We start from the raw sequence: 25,205 nt of genomic DNA on the forward strand, positions 1-25,205 counted from the left end.
ATCCAGGCTGTCCCTAGACACAGATTCGGTAAGAGATGGGCTTGCCACTCCCCCGTGGAGTGCATGACTGTCAGTGCCCCAACAGCTTGGGGACTCTGTAGCCCACTTTGCTGCAAAGCCCCCAAGAAACTAACATGGGAAGCAGATCCCGTTACAGAACCTAACCATGGGGATGCCTGGATAAAGGAGAGTCGGAACTTCCCAAGGCAAGTCCCTCCTCCAGAGAGGGCCCTGGCCTTTCTCCTTGCTCCAGTTGCAGCCTCCGGTATGGACGTTGTATAGAGGTGGCACTTAAGGACTGTTTGTTAAATGACTCACCGAAGACTACCTGGCATGTAAATGGTATTTACACAGCCTGCCCCACCACTTCATAACAGAGAGATAACAAACACAGTGGCTCTTCTCCAGCACTGTGGCTGTGTGTCCCTGCCGGGGGCTTCTGTTCCAGAAGGCTGCTTATTCATTCTATTGGTCTGAACATGATTTTTAATGTGTCCATAAAGAGCAGTTTTCAGGTTTAATTGGAGCGTTATCCTCTTCTAACGCAGCCTCATCTCTGACCGCACTTTCCTCCTGGAGGCTCCGCCTGATTTTTATGAGCCGTCCACACATAATAAAGCATCCAAACAACTTTTTCACGTCAGCTTCGATGAATTCCAAGAACGCAACAGTTGGCGGCCTGCTCGGAGTGCGGTTTATGGCTCCTGCTCTATCCTTCAAGGCCGAAGCAAATCAGGTGGTAAATGTCTGTCTTCCCACCGTGAGTGTGATAAATGATTTCTCTCCAAGATCTGCTTGCCCCTCATAAGGTATGAATGCAGAGGAAAGAACATTCCGAGATGTTCTGGTTATTTCTCCCCTTAATTCTACCATATTTTCCAGCACTGAGATTCCTGCTGTCATCCCACCCTAATCTAGGTGCAGTTCATCATCCAATATGAGCGTATTTCTTTTCTGCCAGACAGTAATTGCAGAGTACGGCCGTGCACCACGAGTCATACTACTTTGAAAGAAGGCAAATGAAGTAAAGCAGGGGGAACTAAGTACAGAACTAATGCAAAAGGAAAAGAGCATCGGGATCTGGTTTCTAAGGCTGACAGCACCCCTCACACTACGTGGGCACTAGTAGGTCTCTATGCAGGTCCCAGCTTCAATCTCATCTCCAAAACAAACACAGAAACTTGGGTAGACATTTCCACTCTTCGATTTTAAGTCACCCTTAGAATCCTGAGTGCCAGGCTATGGTCTATGTCACCCACTGATTTAGCCAACAGCCAAGGATCCTGGTATATACTGGGGTAGTGTCACCTCTATACACAAGCACCAAGGGACTCAGTACTGGATCCTGCCCCCATGGGTCCTCCTGAACCTTTCCCAGCTTCACCTCTCATCAAAGTGCCCACTTCCCAGGGACAAGGGGACAAGCCTGCCCTCTTCTCCTTCCCAATCATGGCACCCGGACTCAAGACCCTAAACCCACAAGTAACTTTGTCTCGAAGGTCTCTTTCTTATTGTCCTACTGGGAGGATGGCAGGGGGAAAGAAGCAGCTGTGAGGTCTGCAGCTGTGCTGAAAGCCCTGAAGGCAGGATGCACCAGGGCTGCAGGGGACTTGAGGAGGGCTTAGGCTTCTCTCGTCCTCTGGGTCTTTCACTAAATGTATCAAGATGGCTCAACAGACTGCCTGAGCACTCATTCAGTAGCAAAGAGAGAGTATGAAACCAATGGATTAGGCCAGTGAAGAGCATGCTGGGCAGGGAGACAGGTGAAATATTTGATTTAAGTAAAATTAGTAGGAATGATTTGCGCAGCATTGCATTTTCCTTTATACCTACACACACACACACACACACACACACACACACGCACACACACCTTGCCTTACAACATTTACTTTTGGATAAGAGACAAGCGTGCTCACTGATGCACACAACAAAGAACTATAAAGAACAAAACTAAAAGAAGACTTAATCCTGTCCCTGTCTCTTAGGTACACCTACAGTTGGTTTGATGTTGATTACAGCCCCTTCAAAATTTTACCATGTACAGTGTGTTAATGCACTTGACCCCAGCCTACTACATCCCTGCGGGGTAGGCATTGGTAGACCCATTTTGCATATGGGTGGGCTGGGAGGAGACTCTGAAATTCATACCCTAACTCCCGAGGACAGCTTGGCAGGAGAAATGTAGTTTAGACAGGGACCTGGCTGGACTTTGGCACCTCAGCTCATGAGGTTGAATGGGGCAATGTCTCTGCCCCGCCAGGTTCCCTGTTGAAGCAGCCTCGCTCCAAAGCCTCCCATAGGTGCCTTCATCACTGCCCTCTCCTCTCATCACCTACCTATTTCATGATTCTGTTTCCGGTGGTTTTAAGAGGGGCTTCCTGGTCCTTTGGAGTTTGCCATTAGCGTCTTCTTTGCACAAGAAGGGGAGTGAATGGAAGGAAACTTACAAACAAGAATAGATCCTTCCATAAAGGAGTAGCCTGCCAAGCCAGAGCAGGCAGAGTTGCGTGGCCCTGCAAGCACGTAGCAGCGTTAACCGCTGTTAGTAACTAATGTGTTCTCTTAGCCCTCGCTCCTCATCTAGCATTGCTCCCGCAGACTGCCTGCATAAGAGAGAATAGCACCTTTCACACTCCCCTAGTGTTTCACGGAATAAAATTAAGTCACTAAGTACTAGCTGCAACCCAGCATTTACAATTCCCAGTGTTCTGAGTAGCCACCTGCCTGGAAGGGCACTTGGGGGAGGATAATTGAATAAAGTATTGATTGAGGTGTATTTAGATCTCTACTTACATAACATTTTAATAGATCAGAAATCAACAGTAGTTTCTCCAAAAGCTGTCAAATCAAGGACTTACTTTGCATATGCCGGTGCAGACAGTGAGAAAAAGCTTCCTACCTCTCTCCTTGCTCTAGGGCTGGGCTCCCTGTGGACAGGGAAGGGTCTGCAGCTCATACAGTTGAGTTCAAGGTCAAGGGTGGCACTGGTCATGAAGGAGTACACAAATATAGAAGGAGAAATTAGCCGCTTATTTCAAGATGCTGTGTGACTAGAGGTAAAACATAACCTCTCTGTTTCTCCACTGTTCAGTATAGCTTACGTAAAAAATAAAAAACCCACCCACAGCTGAATCAGAGGCTTGAGCTCTGAGGTTTTCTCCCCTCACTCCAGTTACTGGGCCCCTTGGCATGATGTTGTCCCCCCCGCCAACCTCCTGCCTCACTTAGCATGGCTTTACTATGCCAGGGGACCCCAACTCTGTCCAGCACCTGGGTTACATGATTGTTCATTACAGAACATCCTCATGGACCCTGAGCTCTTTCCCCTCCACTCCCAGACTCTACTTCCGCCCCCTCTTTGTCACTCCATTAAGCAAGAAACAGCTCCTTCTTACAGCAGGTTGTGTACGCCATATTTGGTGAACCAGCTTCTTCACCCCCATGGGCAGGTCCTTCCGGGACAAAATGTGACAGTGGATGGCAATGACCTTGAAGCCGTAAGTACACAGAAATATTCTCTCTCACTGGAACACGCAGAGGGATGGTGTCACTGATCCCGTATTTGCAGCTTTTAACTTAACTACTGACCTAAGATACAGCCTTTTTAGATGTACCATTGTTATGGTTTTTGTCTGTGTGTCCCCCCAAAGCCTCCTACGGCCCATGGGCAGGCTATTAGAGTTGAATGATTGTGGGTGTGAGAGCTACACCCAACCTGGGGTGGATAGTTTGCATATGTAAGGGACAGGAAAAGAGTGCTAGGGGCATTCCTTCCCCATTCCGCCCCGTGTAAGTGAGTTGTTGTTTAGCTGTGGCTGCCGTCCTGAGATGCAGCTCTCTGCCATGTGCCACTCTGCCTTATAATCCTGCCAAGTACGGATTAAAACTTCCATGAACTGTAAGCGAAATAAACCTTTCCTTCCTTAATTTTGGGTGTCAGGTATTTTGTCCCAGCAGCGAGAAAAAAGTAACCAAGACAACCATTGATATTGATCTAAAATAGAAGCAAGACACGAATGGTTCACATTTTTCCCTATTTTAATTAATTTGCTTTGCTGCAAAATAAAATCGAATAAGCCAGCATCCTCAAGTGTCATTTCAGTTTAGGAATTCTTGTCTTCCAGCCCTCGGTCTCCTCACCATTGTTTGTAATAAATTCTTAATTTCAGAATTTGGTTTTGCAAATTACATAAACTACAGAGCTTTATGCCTTGTAGCGTAGTGTGCTCTCTTGAAAAAAAAAATCCCACGTACAAAACTGTAAGGAGAACGAAGCTCTGTGGTGGCAATCATTATTTATATAGAGAAAAATCATAGCTTTAAAAAGTAATCAATTATTTACTCCTGTGTTCATTCAAGAAGAGTGTTTAAGCCTCTACTGGGTAGGAAGTGCCTTTTTCACAGGCTGAGAACAGATTTAAACTAGACATACACCCTGCTCTCAGATGGTGGCTAAGGGATGTGAGCAAATGTGTCATAAACCAACCATGGACATGCAACAGATGGGAGACTTCCAGAGCCATAGCCTCCAAAACCCAAGGCACCGGAGAAGCTGAAAGAGACTTTCTTAATTCCCTTTGGTGGGGAGGAGGTGAGATTCAGGAATCCTTCCTGACGCTGGCTTTTCAATGGGCCCTTGATGTCTGGTTGGGATTGCATCATGCAGGTGGGGTGGAGGAGGCTGTCCCAGGACTTCTGGGACCCTCTATGATCAAAGGCAAGGCAGAAGGAAGCAAGACTCACCCAGACCACTACGGTCAGAGCCAGAAGTGTATAAGGAACATCAGCTGGAGATGGAGAATGGTGGAGAGATGGCAGGTGGGGTCCTTGTGAGGAGCTATGACCATCTGGTGAGTTTATCCTACTCAGAGATATGACAATTTATACATTGATTGTGAGCCAGGTCAAGGGAACATGAAGCCCCATTCTTTTTGCTCACTCTGGAGCAATATGTGGGGCAAAAGAGATCAACTTGATCTTCATTTGACACCACTCGTAGTCTAGCCGGGGGGCAGCCACCATCACAGAGGTACACAAAGAAGTGTGATCAGAGTTTTGGAGGAAGTGGACACAGTGCCAGGGAAGAACAGAGGTCCAAGGGGACACAGGACCTTGAGCAGCGCCATCCAATGAAATGTGCAAAGATAGAGATGCTTTTTCAGTGCTGACGTGAGAGCCCTGGCCATGTGTGGCGGCCGAGCGTTTGAAATCTGGCCAGCAAGACTGAGGCTCTGGATTTTAGATTTGGAAACAGTTCAACTAATTTGCATTAAAATGTTGGCATGCAGCTGGTCACCACTGTACTTTCCAGTTGACCAGTTCCATGTGCAGAGAGTTCATTTCAAGCCCGTGGACCACAGGAGTTCTTTTCAGTACTGCGGTGCTTTGCAGTCAGGTCTCTCCTACATCTGGAACCCAGGGCTTGGGCACTTCCTGGGGGACTCAGTGAGCAGAGATGAGGGGGTGGCCGACAGTGACGTGTGGGAGTTGCAGAGAAGTGACCACAAGTGTCCACGCTGCTTTCACTCATCTCTCGTGGAGGCTGAGAGCTGAAGGTGGCCTCAGTGGATGCCCAGCCAATGTTCCAGGGCGCTGGTGGTCAGCACTGGGCATGCAGACACTGGAGCTAAAAATGGGCCTGAGATTCTTGAGTCTCCTAACAAGGCTGCATGGGCATTTCACAGGATATTGTCCTAGCCCCAGAGGAAAGCAGGCCATGTGCAAATAAAGCTCCATGCACCGGGGACCTAGCGAGGGCCAGATGCTTTGTGTGTTTTGCCCCAGGCAACCTCCTAACAGCACCAGAAGGAAGGGGTCCCTGTCCTCTTCATACGAGTCAGGAAGACTCAGGATCAGAGTGTTGTCCCAGGAGACCTGGGGAGCTACGACAGGCTCTCGCACTCACTTGACAGCCCTGCACAGGCCTGGGACACAGACGTGTCCTGCTGCACCTGCAAGGTCCCCGGTGCATGCTAGGTACAGGCACGCCATGATCCTTGCCTTTGTTGGCTTCTGTGACCTAGGTTTTCAGGTGGCCATTTACAGAGGCAACTTTGGCCACACATACAGAGCGCAGACGCAAGGGAGTTCTGCTGCCCCCAGAGCCAGTGGAACCATCCACCTTTCATCCTGGCTCATCACAGTAGTGGGACCAGGGACCCTCACCTTTTCTACAGCCTCCTATTTCCCAGAGGCCAGTGTTGCTCAGGATTGAAGCACACATATTCTGGAGTTGGGGAAAGAAGAAGGCAGTCTGGCTCCAGGACATCCCAGAACATCACTATTCAGGTAATAACAATGTTAGCAATGATCAAACACAATTACATTATTAATTTACTATTAATGTATAATGATGGACAATAATAGAGTAGACTATACCTCACATAGTGGTGCATGCCTGTCATCCCAGCACTCGGGAGGCTGAGGCATGAGGATTGCCTTGCGTTTCAGACCAGCATGGGCTACACAGTAAGCTCAAGGCCAGCCTGAACTGTATAGTAAAACCCTGTCTCAAAAAAAAGAAAACCCAGATAATAGTAATGTATACTATATATCACATATGTATCCATATTTATAGCATATTATATAATATCATATATAGTACAGCTATATATTAACATGTTTATAATAGATATTAACAGCATAATATATATGTCATATTAGTGTACTACAGTGAAATATTATGTAGTTATATTTTATATTATATGAAGTTATAATATAGTATTTGTTTTGTTTTGTTTTGTTTTGTTTTGAGACAGGATCTCACTTTGTAGTTCAGTTTGGCCTCAAACTCACTATGTAGCCTAGGTTGTCCTTGAAGTCAGATGATCCTCCTGCCTCAGCCTCCTGAGTGCTGGGATTACAGATATGCACCACCATGCTCTGTTCTCATAATATAGTATTAACATGTAATATGATATGGATTTAATAAATTGTGCATACGGTATAAGCACATAAGAATAGTGTGATATCATATGGGCATTGTACTGTATCATATTTCCATATAGTATTAATATGATGACATATAAATACAGTATGATACACTATAACATAATCATTGTCCTTCACATTGGTCTTGAGCTCCATACAGCGACTCCCTGCCCCACCCCCCGAAGCTGGCTGGTTGGCCTTGTGGCATTCAGGAGTGCAGTGTTGTGTCAGACAGGACCCTCTTGCTCAGTCCTGGCACTGAGCCCTGGGCCGTACCCAGCAAGGGGCCTTCACCATTTTCCTCTGGGAAATAGGAGGTTGTAGAAAAGGTGAGGATCCAGGTTCCCACTACTGTGATGAGCCAGTCCGGCTGTCCCCTCGAGGGTCGGGTGTGCCTGGAAATTACCAGCCAAGCAGACAGGACTTTAAAAACAAAAATAGACTAAATCACCATGAAGAGACCTGAGGGGTGGATCGAGTTTCTGTACCAAGCGTGATTAACCAAACACCTTTGCTGGAATGTGGGCGTGGCGAGAGGACCAGCCGGAAGCTGCCTGTGAGCTCAGGGCCTGCTCCTAACTCTCCTTTTCACTAACAAATACTCCCTGTTCTGCCAACTCTACTTCTGTGCCCGCAGCCCTCTCTCTATTCTTCCTGGTGGATGGCGAGTCAAGGTGACAAGGACAGGGCCCGCAGGGACAGAGCGTTGCCTGGGCTGTGCGCACGCGCAGGTGACTCCCGCTCTCTCAAGCTCGCCGTCCAGAGCTGCAGGTCGGGATGCGACAGAGGCTTTGCATGTGAGAAGATCCCTCTGGAGAGACTGATGTTGACGTGGGATCCACACTCCTCCATTGCCACTGGAATTGGATAGAGAAATGACTCCCTCAAAGATTCTCAGCAAATTAGATCAGTGTGAAGTAAAAAAATCCAAGAGCTAAGATTATTTTCAAGAGTTCTTGCCCTCCCCAAATATAGTGCGAATTGTACCTGCTTGCCTGGGGCCATGTGCCTTTTCAGGACCATCTATTAAGACAATGGTTTGCTTCCCACCAACTGCAAGAGTAAACCAGGTGACTTTCTTCCACCTATGGTCGTGGGTGGAAGGACAGTGAACTGGTTTTGAGCCAAAGCTGTCAAAGATGTCTCCTGTTTGGGTTGATATTCTTGGATTCGTGCCATCTGTTACAAGCAGAGAATGCCTCAGGTGGCTTCCATCCAGGCGAAAGAGGAAACACATCACACACACTTGACCCTGGCCTCAGTCTAGGTGCTGGCCCTGCTGAACTTCACCCGAATCAGCCAAAGTGCAGGTGACATGGACAATCTTAAGTGCAAGAAAGCTACTCTTGTTAGTCAATGAATTTGGGGGAGTTTGTTTAAAGCATTAATGCAGCGATTGCTGAATAATGCACAACAGTGTGTTTGTATTCTGATGGGATCTTCATTCTGTCCAGAAAGGCAAAAAAAAAAAAAAAAAAAAAAAAAAAAAAGTTTTATTTGTAGTCTCCCATGTGACAGGATTGTGTTTGTTACCTTGTATCTAGGAATGCCATGTTTCAATCATTTTAATGTATATCTGCCTAAACTCGACACCCTTAAAAAATGCTCACCAGTAATTACAACTTTCATTTATAGAACTTTAAGTCCTAAGCAATAGCCACTAATCCTGACTCTAACATGCCTGAGCCCCATCAAATCTCTCTAGGGTGAGACTCTGCTATTTATGTTTAATTACCCTGGCTTTACAGGTCACCAAAGTCTCTGTTTACAGTCCCCTAAGTACTTCTGTGCCATTGCTTCATCCTAACAACCTGCAAAACCAGAGAGAAAAATAAAGCCTAGACTCCAAACATTAGGATATGGGAGTGAGGCGACTTGTTTTGTTGTTTTTCATTTCTCCTTTCTTCCTATGAATAGGAAGGATTGACATAAAAAAGTACTTCAAGAGCTGAACTCTCCTACTGAACACAAATGTGGAGAAATTCTGTATATCTTTAAATGTTTTATATGTCCCAGTCATATATAATTTATTATGTTGTGAAGCTGAGTCCTTCTTTGAATGAAAATTTCACTGTCAGAGCCTAGGGTACTTCAGTTTGATGATTTAAAATTCCCAAAGCACTCAAAGCAAATAGCACATTTTTATGACACTGTGTTTGTCCAAGGGGTCAGTTTTCAGCACAGTAGGAAGTGTCCCCAGTAAAACTATTTCAAAGAGAAATATGTCTCCCCTACTAATTCTTCCTGTAGAAAATGCAGGTGCAATCCGAGATAGCCCTGGTGTCCATCTTTCACGAAGGCATATGGAGGCGGGGCTACCCATTTATCTCGGGCTCTGGACAGGGGCTTTAGCAGGGCAGGTAGCATCTTGTCTTTGCCCTCCATCGGCTGTGCCTCCTGGTTTGCAGCGCAAGGCTAGGTTAACAATGACAACATCCAGATGTTTATTTGTGAGGATTAAATGAGACAACTATGTGTCAAAGCGGCTTGTCTGTGGTTATTGCTATTTCACACTATGTTAAAGACTGGACTTTGAATGGAAAGCAGTCCAGTGATGAGATATGACAAAATCCCGTACAAAGAAGAGGTCCAGTGAGTTCCCGGGCAGAGATTTAGGAAAATCCAACCAGTGCTGTTATGACTGAGCAGCCAGTGGCATGGGCACCAAAGAAAACAAGTACAGCCCAAACATGTCAGGGACAAAGACTTGTTGAAGAAAATGGTGTGCAGAGGGAAGATTGTCAGACTGTGAGCTCAACCCCTCTCCTCTCTGTATTTCTTGGAGCTCTAAACTAGGAAAGGTAAGTTTTCATGTATCCATCCATGTATCCATCCAACCACACATCCCTCCCACTATCCATCCAATGTTTTGTTTACTTCCCTATCCATTTCACTCCCCTACCCCTCCTCAAGCTACCCTACAAGGTGGAAAGGAAATCTGAGTCCATATCAGATGCTATACTAGTTTCTGCCCACACCACAATGTGTGTCGAATGTGCCATTGCTTTATCCCACAAGTACCTCTAAAATCAGACAGGAAAACAGAACATACAATCTGAACTTTAGGACAGGAGAGGGAGATAACTTGTTTCAATGCTTTTCACTTCTCTTTTGTTCTTGTGAGTAGGAAGGATTGACATGAAGAAGGCTGAGGGATTGCTTGAGGGACAACCCTGGTAGAGCCACATATTCAAGCGGAGTTCTCAGAGCTACAGAGAAGAGAGATGGGTGTACCAAGCTTGGAGCAGGGGTGCTCTTTCCAGTTTAAGGGAACCTAGAAGGGGCTTGCAGGAAGGCTGAGTTGAGGGTCATTTGGCCTGAAGAAAGACATTCCAAATAGAGTCAGGAATTGTCCAAGGCTTGGAGCCTTGGGCATATGCTGTGACTACTGCTTGTGGTGGGTTAACTAATGGTCACCTTGTGACACCCAGCTGAACTGAATCAGCGTGGTGCTGGGTGTGGAAGCCCACCTGAGGATTGTTGCCAACAACATAAAAAGGAGAACTAGAGAGGAAGAGTGGGCCTGTTGGTTCTCCAGGAGATGCTTGTTGCGCTGGCTTTCCTGATATGAACTCGGCTGTTCTCATTGTTGGAAGAGCTCAGGTCCTCACTATCACTGAGAATGGCTATGGTCATTTTCACGGGAGCTGTGGTCCTTTTCAGGGGAGCTCTGGTCCTTACCTTGAGCATCGCTTCCTGGCTCCAGTGCAGATCTCTCAGGCTGCTGGCACAGATCCTTCACCCTGTGGCACAGGCTTTCCAGCTCCCACCACTGACCTGCGGGCTTTCCAGCACAGATCCGTGATCCAGACTTGCATGAGACATTGCTGTGGGCTCTAGGCCTCAAGCTGGACTTGGGGAGAACATTGCCAATGGACCAGGCCCTCAGCTGTATTCTTTGGATCTCTAGTGTTTGGACAAATCTCCTGCACTGTTCTGCATTTGACTTTTTGTATGAATATTATAAAATAATCCTATAAATTACGTGTCCTGGATTACATCTATTCCTTGCAAACGCTCACCACAGCACTATCTCTGTTCATGCAGGCCACCAAAGCAAAATACTGCTAACTGGGTTGTCTCCAATGTGAGACATGTCCATCATCCCACAGTTCTGGGAGCTAGAGATCCAAGATCAAGATGCCCCTCACCCTCAGCTGGGTCTGGTAAGGCTTTTTCCCTGGCTTTCAGACCCCTGCCTTGTCTCTACGTCTTTCTTCTCTGTGCGGGGAAGGAGAGGGCTCTGGGGTCTCTTTCTTTTCCTAGAAGGATCTCAGTCCTGTTGGCTCAGGGCCCCAGCCTTATGACCTCATTTCACCTTAATGACTTCCTTAAAAGCCCTCTCTCTTACTTATCTCTGGCCACATTGGGGGTTGGAGCTCCAGCACGCGAATTTGGGACAGGACACCATTCGGTTCCTAACACACGGTGATGAGCCACACAGACTTGGCCTAGGAGGAGTGGGGGCGGAGTAGGGAGAGAGAAGGCAGAAGATTTCAGCAAGGCCACCCTCTGCTTGGGCTCTGAGTCATCAGGGGCATGAATAAGCACAATCCCAGCATGCTCCGTGTGAGAACCTGCTTGCTAGGACCCGAAAGCATCAGAGGCAGCCGACTCGGCTGACCTTGGAGCTGACGTTTCGTTCCCGAGCCCCTTCACACTTATTAAGCTTTCAAACTTTCCTTCCCTGCTCCTTTCTCTCCAAGCGGGAGGCTTCCGACTTCAGAAGCCTGCGGATTTGATTGGGGAGCGGCTCTCTCCACGTCCAGGTGTACACGGCTGCGTTTTGATTTAGGATTTCATTCCCTTCGAGATGATCCTAACAGAGAGGGGTCTCCAGAGGAGGCTAAATTTATTTCGGTGGCGACAGATTAAAACCATGTGCCTGGATGCTGTGAAATCTACAAGAAGAAGGGGGCCTCCAGCTCCATGGGAAGCCGTGTTCTTCAGGTGCTGCTCAGAGCCCTGCTCCGGAGAAGCAGGGTGATGATGCCCCTGCCCCCGGCCCATCCTCCACCCCTGCCCCTGTGTCTGCTAAACTTATTAAGCTGGTATCAAGTGGAAGCGTCTCTTCCCCATAGTACACAAATCCTCCAAGCGCTGCAGAACCCTGCGTCTGTACTCTTAGCTGTCAATTCAGCCACCTTTTAGTGATGTTAAAAGAAATCTCGACTGTCATTCACATCACCCATTCGCTTTGTTCCCCGGCTGTGACACTCTTGTTGTGTTTCTCCCACCGCCGCCACCAGCTCTTGTGAATTAGCATTCACCAAATCTATACGTGCTCATTAGTCTGAATAAATTTAAAAGCTGCTGCTCCTGAGTTTTAAAAATGTAACCAGGCTTTTCCTTGGATATAATTGAGGCATCTTAGAAAAGTCAATTACAGTCTGACTCCCAAGCAGGCATTTCATGAGTTTAAAGCCAGGGGTCTCTTTGTGTTATCATGCGAGCTGTAAATATCTGGGGTAGAGGAAATCAAATAATGAAATCCCCCAATCAATTATTCCTTCTCCTGTTTACTTTGTCCCCCACCCTCTTCTCTCTCTCATACTTACACACACAGAATTTCAGAAATCGCTACTACCAGGGTGCAGTGGAGACAGACTGAACTCACTTAAGCCGAGGAACAGAGGAGAGGGCAGAGTGTGGGGTTCCCCAGAACCAGGGCCACTGGCCAAACACAGCAGAAACACCTGAGGCTCCTGTGAGTTATGTGATTCACTGCATCGCCTCAAACCTCTGCGCCCAGAAATCCCTTAACTGGGCTTTAGAAGCTTCGCTTTCCAAACACATACTGGAAATATCAGTGCTGTCTCTTGCAGTGGGTCAGACATAGACTTTGGTACCATTTTGACCTGGAAAATAATCCAAGTTCCAGTATTTTCTCATAGGATGGTTCTGAGCAAGTTGTTCCATCCCTCTGACAATACCTACCTCATAGAGTTTCTGATACAAGCCAAAGACATATTAAAAACATGTCACTGTAGATAATAGACATCCAATCAAGGGTAATTGCTATCATAACTCAATGGGTCAATGTGCTGTTGATCAAAGTTTATCAGGTTGCCAGTTCCTGAAATCACCTCAATGCCAAAACCCTTGGACAGGAGTAGAGGTAGCAGAATTCTCATTCAAAGAAAATGTTACTTTAAAATCACTTGCTAAGGGAGAACCACACTCACAAGTGCTGGAGATCAGGTAGCCAGTGCCTTCTTATACACATAATAGACCAGCTAAGGTAGGGTAAATAAAATGCAGTAGAATGCATAGCATTTTTTTAATGGGGATAACCTGAGGGGGGGAAATAAAGCTGGGTAGGGGCCAGAGTAAGCACAGGGGACGGCATCTTAGGATGGTCAGGGAGACTTCACTAAGAAGTGATATTTGAAGAAGAAAGGAAGTGTATGTCTAGGAAACTACATGACCCTCCCAGTAGTTTTGTGGACAGGAAAGGCTAAGGGGTCATCAGCTGCTGCTTCCTTGGGGACATCTGCATGCAGGATGCAGTGACCATGAGCCCCAGACTGGTGTGCATGCTGTGGACCCCTCTGCCTGTGCCCCTAATGCCCCTGAATGAGCTCACTGGACAAAGGTGCTTGGGATTCATCTCCTTTCTCCAGATGTAGAAGTTACAGGTCTTGGAAATGTTTAGGACCTTTGTGGTTTCAAACCACACCCACAAGCATGTACAACGGGAGTAGGAACATCCGGCTTTTTAGACAAGTACACCCGAACCATACATGTTATCCCTGTGTCTCAGTGTCCTCATCATCCAAACAGGTATGTGACATCTCCCTGGCTTGGGGTGTTTCTTCTGATAGGTGCTCAGTGAATGAGGTGTCAAAGAGCTCTGTAAGTATAGGCTCAAGTCAAAGCTGGGTATTATCTTCAAAGGACTGGAGTACCAGGAAAGTGGCCCAAGACAGGACCTCTGTTCAGCAGAAAAGCAGGAGCTCAGTTCCTAGACCTGTAGCACCCAGCTTCACAAAGTGCCCATTTATGGGGCCAGGCAGGGCTAGTGTCAAGGAGCGCCTAAGACTGGGAGGCCCTAAGAATGTCTGGAGTCCCCAGAAGAAAGAAAGCACAGCTGGAAGAAATGGTGGTCATCAGACAGCCATCAGCCAGTTTCTTTTCACAGTCATGATAATAACTACTGTGCGGGAACATCCAGCCCTGGACCCTGGTACCCCAGTCCCTTGTGAACTGTGGACTCTACAGGGAGCTACATAGCTAGGAAGGCAGACATCACCTCCCTGCATCTGCCCCTCCAGAGCCACACACATGCAGGCCCCAGCATTTCCTGGGCACCAGGCAGCCCCGACAAAATGAATTTTCCTAACCCCAGAGAACCATATTGGTGCACAGTGGCTGAGATCAAACTGCCAGCTGGCCAGCGAGGACTTTTCTCTTGAGTAAGAGGCAGCTTGTAGTGCAGAGGCCTTCGTGCATCATGCATCAGTGCTGTCCAAGGACTGTCATCCTTCACAGCCATGTCCCCATGTAGCCCAGACCTTTCACTTGTGTCATGCCAGAGCTCCCAACTGAATGCTGAGATGAAATCTGCTGGTGCCACTATGGAAGTCTGAGCTGCTCCTCCCTTGTCAGACAAGGGATCATGAAGTGTCAACCTCCTCAGGGTGTTCTGAGGGCTGAATGGGAACACCCAAAGGTCACCTTCAGCCTGACATGTTTCAAAAGCTATGGGATCTTGGCTGCAACCCAATTCATGTATTACCCTGTGCATCCTTCATTCCACCAAATATCACAACCATCCTAGTGAGCAAGTATAGAACACCTTAGACTTACTGGTCTCACATAGCACATGGGAAATTTTTAATATTTTGAAAGTTTCCAGCGCCCACTTCTCTATCCCCAACACACACACACACACATATCCCACACCCTACACATATGCAATAAGCCAGCAAACATGTCTACACATATCATATATATATAATATATATATGTATATATATATATGCATCCATATACACACAATAAATAGTAAAACTCTGCTATTGAAAAATAATGCTGATCCTGAGGTACTTATGAGACACTGGCATAAAGAAGGGGTTGGGTGTCCACTCATTCATCCAAGTTTTCATTCACCTGCCCACTAGTCCTCCCGTTTGTCCCCTACTCATCCGTCTACCCATCCACTCATCTAGCCATCCAGTCATCCCTCTGCGTGCCCATATACCTATGTACTCATGTATCCCTCCAGACAACCCCTTTAAGGGGAAAGTCAGCCTTAAGTATACTTTTTAACAAATTACCTTGTCTTGGAGAACACATCCTTCTAATTTACAGTCAGGAAGATCTGGTTCTTGCAGTTCACTTTAATGGAAGCACATACCTTGTAAATGTGTACTTATGTGTACACAAGGGTTTAAAAATGTATGGAAGCATATTTTTAATGCCTGATAAGCATGCTTCATCGAGAGCTTATTGTCAAACATCATTTTTTATTTTAAAAGCCCAGATTAGGCTTAATATTGTCCAGAGGATTTTGATATAGAACACTGTATTAGTTTCCTTTGGCTGCCTTAACAGATTACTACAAACCAGGCAGCTAAAAATAGCAGACGTTTATTCTAGTTGGAAAGGTTAACAGTCCAAGCCAAGGTGCTGGCTGCACCACACATCTTCTACAGGCCAGAGGAGAGGATCTATCCTTGTCTCTTTCTGCTTCTGGTGCTTCTAGTTGTGCCTTGGCTTGTAGCCCCATCACTCCTCTTTCTGTCCCTCCCTTCTGTCTCTGACTCCCTCCTTCTCTTTGTCATAAGGACATATGGGTGGCATTAAGGTCCTGATGGACAATGCAGGACAAATGCCCCCTCTCAAGTTCCTCAATTTATCAATCTCTCACAATATGATGTAATGATTACAGGTTCTGGGGGAGGTCGAGCCTTTGGTGCCAGGATTTAGTGTGATAATTAATTGCTGAATTGTGGGGCATGCCCAGCTGAAGTGAGCCAGTATGACTCTGGGCACGGGAAACTCAGTTTAAGGAGGACTGTTGTTGGAACGGTACAAAAGGAAGGATTTGGGCGATCTCCTTTGGAAGAGCTTCTTTGTGATTGCTTTTCCTGGAAGGAGTGTTGGCTGTTCTCTTCAGAGGAGCTCCAGTCCTCACCGTGACCAAAGGTAGCTGTTCTTCTCTTTGGAGGAGCATCAGTCTTTGCCCTCACCTTGGGCATCGTCTCCTGGTTTTCTGCACAGATTCTTCAGCTTCTGGTGCCGATCGTTTAACACCCAGAGGAGATCCCTCTGTCTCCCATGGTGCAAGCTTTGGCCTCTTCATATGGACTCATCTGGGACATTGCTGTGAGCTCCAGACCTTCAGCTTGATCCTTCATATCTCTAGGGCATGGACAAATCTTTTGCACTCTTCTACATTTGACTCTGTTGACAGCCATTGCTGGCCAATCATCTACATTTCTGTGTCCTGAATTAAATTAGATTCAGAGCATGTGCAGTCTTTTGAGGAGCCTTGCCGCAGTCCTGCAAGTTCTTGTAAGTTCTCACTAATCCACAGAGAAAGACTCAAATTAGAACTGTTCTCATGCTGTGGCCCTGGCGTGTGATTCCTGGAGTTTGATTTTCTTCTCCACTGGAGGAGACTGGGTGCTACCATTATATAAGTTCTACTCTACGAGATGATGCGATGAGTGGAGGAAGAGCACAAGACTTAGTTTTAAGTGTAAATCTATAGCTCAGTTTAAGTTAAGTGATCTTCCTGATTTGTGTTAGACTTGATGGTCAATTCCCATCACTTCAGCTCAGTTCTACCTGAACATGATTCCAGCACTAAGCTTTTCCCCAAAAGTCATCAGCATAAGACTGTTTTCTACTGTACATTTCCCCAGGTTCAGGGACAGACATTGGGTTCATTCACTGGCGGCCACTCAGACCATGGGTTTGTGTGACTTCCAAGGAGCTGCTCTGTGCCCTGACTTGGCTCAGACTGGAATGAAAAGCCTGTGGACAAAGCAGAGGAAGAGTGAGAGTGGGAGCCTCTGGACTTCTCCTCCCAGAAATTCCCTGCAGAAAGCAAAGCCTGTGAAATGCCAGTGCCTCTTCAAAGTTGCCCGGCATCACCGCGGGCGAGGTTCTTCATAGCTCAGGGAAGGACTGTGTGAATTCTACTCCCAGCCCTGCCACATGCTTGTGGACATGGTCGCATCATGGAATCTCTTCAAGTCTGCTTCTCATATGCAACATTGGAATAGTAATAGTATTTACCTTGTGAAGACAAGATCTCATGGTAAGACAAGATAAATGAAATGATTGCCATTGCATGTAACACATAGTATCTACCCATTTATCCAAGATGCATACAACCATCCACCCATCCATCCATCTTTCCACCCATCTGTCCATCCATCTGTTCACCCATCCATCCATCTGTCCATTCAACTGTCTATCCATCCATGCATCCATCCGTCCATCCAACATTTATTTGTTGAACTAGGATTTGTTTAAAAGGACACAGGTAATTTAAAGCACAAACAAATGAAAACCAGATAATTCCAGGAAGTGACAAGTGCTAAGATTAAAAGTAAATAAACAGACACAGGGTTATGAGTAATTGAGGCTTGAGGACCTGGGAAAAGGAAATTGGAGAGAATTTAATGCAAGAGCCATAGATGACCTTTACTTAGGAATAAGGAATAAAAACTTTTGCTTCTTCCATATGTCTGTGCTAAATATGAAGAATATCAATCTCATTCCCCATACCCTTGGGAAAAGCACCATGCCTCACTGGTCTCGGTTTCCTCAGATGTAGTATGGCAGAGTTGCCTTGGTTTGCCTATGGTGTGATACATAATCACCTCACGCCTATCACTGCTCTCGGCAGTGGTCTCCAGTTGAGTCTCGACTGTAAGGTTCACATAGGTCTCTGATGTCACTGGGCCTTTGTAGTGTATGGTGAGCAGAATAATGGCCCCAAAGGGTCGGTAACCCTATACCTAGAACCTGGGGCTACAGAGCCTTACATGGAGACAGGGAGTTTGTGGATGTGGTTAAAGATCTGGGGACAGGAGCTACCTGGGTTATCTGGGTGGGACCTGTGTCATCTCTGGGGAAGACAAGAGATTCAAAGTCAAGGAGGAGGATGTAGAGATGGACAAAGGAGCAGTGAGATAGGAAGATGATCTTCTGCTGGCCTTGAAGGTGGAGGAGGAGGCCAGCAGCAGGGGACTCCCCAACTCCAGAAACAAAAGGGCAAGAGACAGCGCCTCCCCTACAGATTCCAGTACTTGGATTTTGCGCAGTAAGAACCATGTCAGATAATAAATATCAGTTATTTTAAGGCACACAGTTCATGGTCACTTTGGTACAGCAGCCCCAGGAAGTGAATATGGGAAGTTTCAGAAGAATATTCATAGGTAGACCGAGTGCTTACTGAGTGACAAACCCGAGGCTGGGAATTGCTGGATATTCCACTGACTCCTCCAAACACCTCCACGCGATGCTACCATCCTCTTTATTTTGGAAATGGGAAGCTTGATACTCCGAGAGGTTCAGTCTTTCGTGAACATCACAGAGCCATTGAGTGGAAGTCACATTTTGGAATTCTGGGGTAGGGCAGACTTAAGCCACCCACCTCCTCACCTGCAGCACTCAAGAACAAGGTGGTTCATCTGCCGGTCCTTCTCCATCCTTGCCAAGCCAGTTCCTTCCCAGTGGCCGGGTCCCTGCTGTGCTGTGCTTGTGCAACAGCTCATACTGCAGCTCCAGGATTGAAATGCTGAGCCTGGCTTTCAGTTGCCACAATCCGCAGCTTCCGACACGCTCACACCACCTCTGATTCCCTGACCCCCAACTGCCCACTGCAGAGTCATAATGCCTCCCTCTGATTACCCATGAGCCAGATGTACCTCATCTCCACTTGCTCACCCAGAGCTCCTCCCAGCCTGCGCAGGCTCTCCTGATCTCCTCCAGCCCAGAGGCATGCTAAATGCAGCAGGGAGGTCCTGAGGTTCCAGGGTGACCCATCAGTACCTGCTGAGGTACAGACCTGTGTGTGCTGAGAACCTGAGACTTCACACATCCAGAAACCAGAGTCTGACACTCTGACAGGCTGGGTAATTCCAAAAGGTTTACAGAATATGCCTAGGCCTCAGTTTCCTCATTGCTACAATTACAGCTCTGCCCACCCCACCAACTTCTTATGAGGGTGAACAGAGATAAAACTCTGCAAAGCCCAGTTCCCGATAGATTAGAGCAGTTCCCCCTCATCTGAAAGTTCACTTTCCCTCCATCTAGCCAACCACACCCCAAAAACACCCAGTGGACAATTTCAGAAAAAAGTAATTCATAACTTTAAAATTGTGCACCATTCCCAGTTCTGTGATGAAATCACACCATCCTGCTCTGTCCTCTTGGGATACATCTCAGCTGCCCAGTATTACAATAACAAAGGTATTTTGAGAGAAAGAACAAGAGGGAGAAAGAGCAGGAGCCCATTTACATCTTTTATTATATTCACATATCTTTTATTCATAACTGCTCTGCCTTATTATGAGTTATTACTAATTGCTTCCTGTGCTAAATTTATAAATTAAACTTTGTCCCAGGTATGTATATATAGGAATTTAAAAAACCCTTAGAATACAAGATTTGGTACTCTCTGTTGTTTCAGGCATCCACTGTGGGTCATGGGTCCCCCCATGGATCAAGGGGGCTTACTACAGCAGCTTTCATTATTTTTGAAATACAGCTTTCTCTTCTGCTGTAAGGTTCCTGCACGTTCTGAAACACTATGATCTTTGGGTATATGAAAGTTGTGGTTTCAGGGTCTGTTTGCGTTTGAAAGAGTCAATATGGAACAAGAATTATAAAAACATTGTAAGTGCACTTCTAGGGTTTGCAAGCTACTTTGACTGTGTCTACTTGCTAATTAGTGGGAACCTTTAGCATGAAATGACTAAATGTGGGTGTTGCTGTCACGGTTACCTGTGTTTCATTGTTCAGGTGACTCGCTGTCACTGGCACTGTTTCCTCATATGGAAAAACAAGCATGGAGCAACCTCATCTGATAGGTGCTTCTCTAGCTCAAACTTTTGAACTCCTGCAGAACATCAGACCTCCTTTATCCTGAGTTATCCTAGCTGCATCCAAATGTGGAGTTTTCACTGACATCTGTAAAAGGTAAGAGATCCTAAAAAGAAAATGTGTTTTAATAAAACATACTTAGGAAGTCTTTACTCTACATTTGAGACAGAAACCTTATGCCAAATATAGTATTTTCAGAAAAAGGATGTTAATTTTTGGCTGGGACAAAATTTATGGGGAAATAAAGGGTTCTTACAAGGGGTAAGGAACCCATTTAAAGGAGGGATGCTCAGATTACTGGGAATGTACATGAAGAGGCCCCTAGCTACAAGCATTTGACATTGAAAATGAAGGAAAACTCATCCGATGTTGAGACCACTCAGCCCTGTATGTGTCAACTTGATGGGTCCCCTGTGTCCAGATAAAACATCACCTCTGGGCATGTCTGGGAGGGTGTTTCCAGATGGATGAACCTTGAATCAGTAGACTCAGGGAAGCAGATCGGTCTTTCCAATGTAGATGGGCATTTTCAACCTTGGAAGCCTGAGGAGAATCCAGAAGCAGAGGAAGGGTCTGCAGGTTCTGCTCCGGCCCTCCATGGGCCTTGCACCATTACCTCCCTGGTTCTCAGAGCCACTCCACTGGCTTCTCTGGGCCTCCAGCTTGCAGATGGCTCATCATGGGCAAGCAACCTCCAACTGCATAGGCTAGTTCCTCATCACAAAGGAACCTATCATCCCATGGTATTGGCAAGCTACAAGCTCCAGTCTGTGTACGTCCTGAGCTCTACCTTGGGCAGAGCCCATGACCCGGGAAGGCTTTTTGTGAGTGATGGGCTTCTGATGCTATCAAAATTGTATTTTCTGCTGCTACATTGTGGCTGTTGTCATCTGATCTCGAAGGGACCTTCCCAAAAGAAAATGAAAGTACTAGACGATGCAAACATTTGACCAGTTAAAATCTTACATGTGTTCTGATAGAGAACCTGAGTAATTTTATAAGGTACTCCACATTGCTCTTCTTTATTTATTCAATCATGTATTCAGTTTTTAAAGGTTGTATTACAAACTAATTTAATGAATGTATAATAAAATATAAATAAAAATACGCTGCTGTGACTATTGAAAGTGACCATACTGGACTGGTGATTTTTCAATTTCTTTCTGGACTCTCCGGGATCTCAGGAGAAGCAGAGCACAATCAGTCATAAAATGTTCACTGTTGGAGAAAAAGTCAGTAGAATCTCTTGAGGGTAAGTTAGTATATTTTCTAGATGTATTTCTCAAATAATTTTTCACAAAGGGTTTGTTATCAGTTTCCATTTGTATAACTGGACTATATCATGGCATAGCATTAAATGTGCAGGATTCTATCCCATCCTAGCTCAACATTAACTAGTTATATGACAATCCATTATTAACTCACCCAGTGTTAACTAGTTGTACGGCAAATACACATTGACTCTCAAAACTTCCATCTCTCCACCACATTGATTGAACTAGGGATATTATTTATTAGGGGGTGAGCAAGGTCTCCAGAGCCCTGTCCGTTCTTGGTGTGGAGTTGTGATCATCACCACTTGTGTCATCACTGTGTGGAAGGGCGGGGAACACAGAGGGATGGAGCCAACAGCATGCCCCAAACACAGTTCAGCAAATGGTTTCTGGTAGGACGACAGGCAAGGTGACCAGAAAAGCGTGTTGGCTGAAAAATAACCAGATGTTGAGTTAATTAGAAATTAACAACAGAAACATAAGTACACATAATTTTAATGTTTTTCTGGGATTGATAGACCACTGGGGAGAGCTCCAAGACATAAAAGCAAACACACAAGCAGGCAAGCAAGATGAAGGGAGGAGGGGGCAAGAGCTCAACTGGAACAATAATCAAGTCCTTGCTAAGGAAACTGGAACCAGGACCAAGGCTAGCTAGGAGCTCAACCCCAGGCCAGCATATCAGGTCAGGACCCTTGCAAGTGGCTGAAACAGTGCCTGCAAGTCATTATTATGCAAGTCTGCAGCGTCCTCTGGCCCTCAGCAAGAGCAAACGCAAATCTTCTCTGGAGACCACATACCAAACATAGGTCATATGTGTGCACATGTGCACACACACACACACACACACATATACATGATAAGATACAAAATACATACACAGGAAGTATTCAAAGACACAAAAGATAGAATCCAAAAATTCCAAAAAAAGATAAAAGTTGATCAGACATTACCAAGTAAACTTGAACATAAACAAACATAATCTTTTCAGAAATTGAAATCTTTAGCCCAGTGAATAGGCTGAGCATTAAATAAAATGCAAATGAAAGGAAAATGGGTGATCCCCAAGGAAAAACAAAAGAAATAACTAGAATGTTTAAGAAACAAAGAAATGGAAATTATAGGAAGCTGCTGTAAAATAAGAACAACACTCTAGAAAATAAAGGACACCATACCAGGTAGAGCCATATTGAATAAAATGAAACAAAAAAGTTTACACATCATGACAAAACTGAAACACTTCAGGTAAGATCCTAAAATCAACCATGGCAGAAAGATGGAAACAATGATCACAGATGGCTCAGTAGGACCAGCCAGGTGCACAGAGACTAGAGACCTTTCAACTCTGTGCTCAGACAGTCTCCCTCTAGGCAGAACTGCAGAGAAGAGCACCATCACTATAATCAAACTTGTACAGATCGTTCGGGTGGCTCCACTGAGAAAACCATGACCAGCAGACCGCACTAGAGGAATTCTTCAATGGCATAGAGCAGAAGTTTAGAAGGGTGTCTTGGTTACTTTTCTCTTGCTGTTGAGACAAAATTCCTGACACCCAAAATTAAAGAAGAAGTTTATTTAACTTGCAGTTTGTGGAGGTTTCAGTCTATAATCAGCTGGCTCCAAGGCAGGGTGGCATGGCACAGGGGTAACACTTCAAGGCGGCAGAAGACAGCAAAAGCAGCAAGAGCAAAAAGGTGGGGTAAGCCTCTTTGCCTCCCTTATATTGTATGCTGGCTATCCACCCACACCCACACTATCTCTGTGCCCTCCTCTTGCACAGTCTCAGGACGAATATTAAGTAAGGCCCCTAGCACCCTGCTGAATCACTTAGTTAACCTTCTAAACTTCTCAGGTTGACACAATGAACAACATCCTAGAGCAGGAAGGGCATGTCCTTTTCACCCCAGGACATAGAACTGCTGAGTCACTTAGCCAAGCCTCTAGACTCCCCAAGTTGACACAATGTGTCAACCATAACAAAGGGAAGCTTGAGAAAATCCAACAGCCTGCATCCCCTGTCTCTCTCTTCCCCATCACTTCACTACTTCTTCCCACCAGAGGCATAAGGTAGGTGCTACTTGCTGTTCCTGCCTCAGGGGGAGGAATTGCAGTGAACTGGCCATGGTGGCCCAGTTAAGAGGAGCAATTCCACATTCCCAACACATGTCATTGTGTGCTACTGGCACCTGCATTTGGCCGTGTCTTAGCCCCAGGAAACAGATTGGGACTCTGTGAGTGCTCTGTGTTGGAAAAGGTTGTAATTCTAGCAATTTCCCACTCGCATAGAGCACTGGGAACATTTGCGTTCTGTTACCTCCAATACCGTTCCAGGGGATATCACAGAGAGAGGTGAGGAGTGGCACAGCCCCTTCTCTTCCAGACAAGCACAGGTGCCTTGGAATCTTTGCTTTGTTTTGCTTTGGCACTGGATGTGGAGGGGGAAGGCTCTCCGTGCTCCACAGAATCAGTGCTCATCCAAAGAAAAAATGGGTTTAATTTGCAAGACAAGCCACTGGAAAGCAGACAGATGAGAAATAACCAAACAAATGACTAAATAGTAAACTAAAATAAAGAAAGTGCCCTTTCAAGCTTGCATCTCAATGTAGCTTGGGAGCCAGAATTGTTTCTCCTGTCACTGCTACAAAAGAAATTTCCACCCCTCATCTGTCACTTTGTACTTTGGCACTGGGAGACTCAAGTGCTCTCAGATGTGGTCATTTCTTCATTGCTGGGCTTTCAGGGCCTGAGAATTTTCAGTTTGATTAGCACATTGATGAGACATATATTTTACTTAATACAAGGATGCCTGTGGGATTTGGGGGAGGGGGAAATTCCAAAAATGAGGCCACACTGGAAATATTAAATACAGATATAGTAGTAAAACATTCAGCTAAAATAGCAATAAAACGGACCTCCAATGGCCCTCCTGAGGCACCAGAAGGAGCAGCTTCATTCTGCGGATGTGTTCAGACAGGAATAAATCAGCTCGCACTGCCGAGGAGACATAGGACCTCACTACATCTTTATTTAAGATTTGTAGGATGCCAAGTCAGAGGAGTGTGGAGGAGAAATGCATATTGTTTTGAAACAGAAATGTGAATATGGTTGTACTTTTAATGTTTCTTGCTAGAAAGAAAGGTCACCCCGGCAGCACTGGGGCTTTCTGAAGGTCATTTCCCATTGAGGTATCTGCCTGCTGTTGACATCCCATCTAGCAGAGCCCTAACCCTTGTGACACATGAAATGGGTTCTTTGCACACCCCATGGCTATTTCTATCAACATTTGTGATTCCTACATAGAGCAGAATATATGCTGATTGCAAGCAATGCCCCACAGCCTCCCAGAGGCTGGGGATGGAGTTGAGAGAAGGCAGAGAAAGTTTCTAAAATCTGAAAGGGATAATGATGATATTTCTAAAATACTAACACAGCTCAGAATCCCTGGGAAGTGGGTGGGTCTGCAGAAGGCATGATTAGAGGAGGTCCCTTGCTTTTTGTTTTCCTGTACCACAAAAGTACACTTTAGAAAAGAGAGAGACAGCTAATTCATTTCAAAATATTAACAGGTTTACTCTTCTCTCCGGAAAGACAGGCCAGATTTATAAGTTTTAAAGCCGGTGATCTGAGGCTATTCTCTAGCAAATTAAGAGCACATGTGTCATTTCAGCTTCGCATAGGTAGAGTTTAGAGATCACATCCAGCCTGCATGGGAAAGAAGGCAGCGTGAGCCCTAGTTCTGTCACCTCTCATCTGTGTGACCATGGCCAGCCCACTTGTCCTCCCTGGCATTGCTGTCCCAGTCTAACAGACAGTGGTAGTGACATCTGATTCCAGATCGTGAGTCATATATGTGAGTGGATTGAAAAGTAGCCTAAAATGGGAAGGCTCATTAGTAGTACCGTCTTCATAACTGATAACAGAGATGCTGAATTC

The sequence above is a fragment of the Chinchilla lanigera genome, unplaced genomic scaffold (assembly GCF_000276665.1).
Source record: "Chinchilla lanigera isolate Chin_1 unplaced genomic scaffold, ChiLan1.0 scaffold00037, whole genome shotgun sequence".
NCBI lineage: Eukaryota > Metazoa > Chordata > Mammalia > Rodentia > Chinchillidae > Chinchilla > Chinchilla lanigera.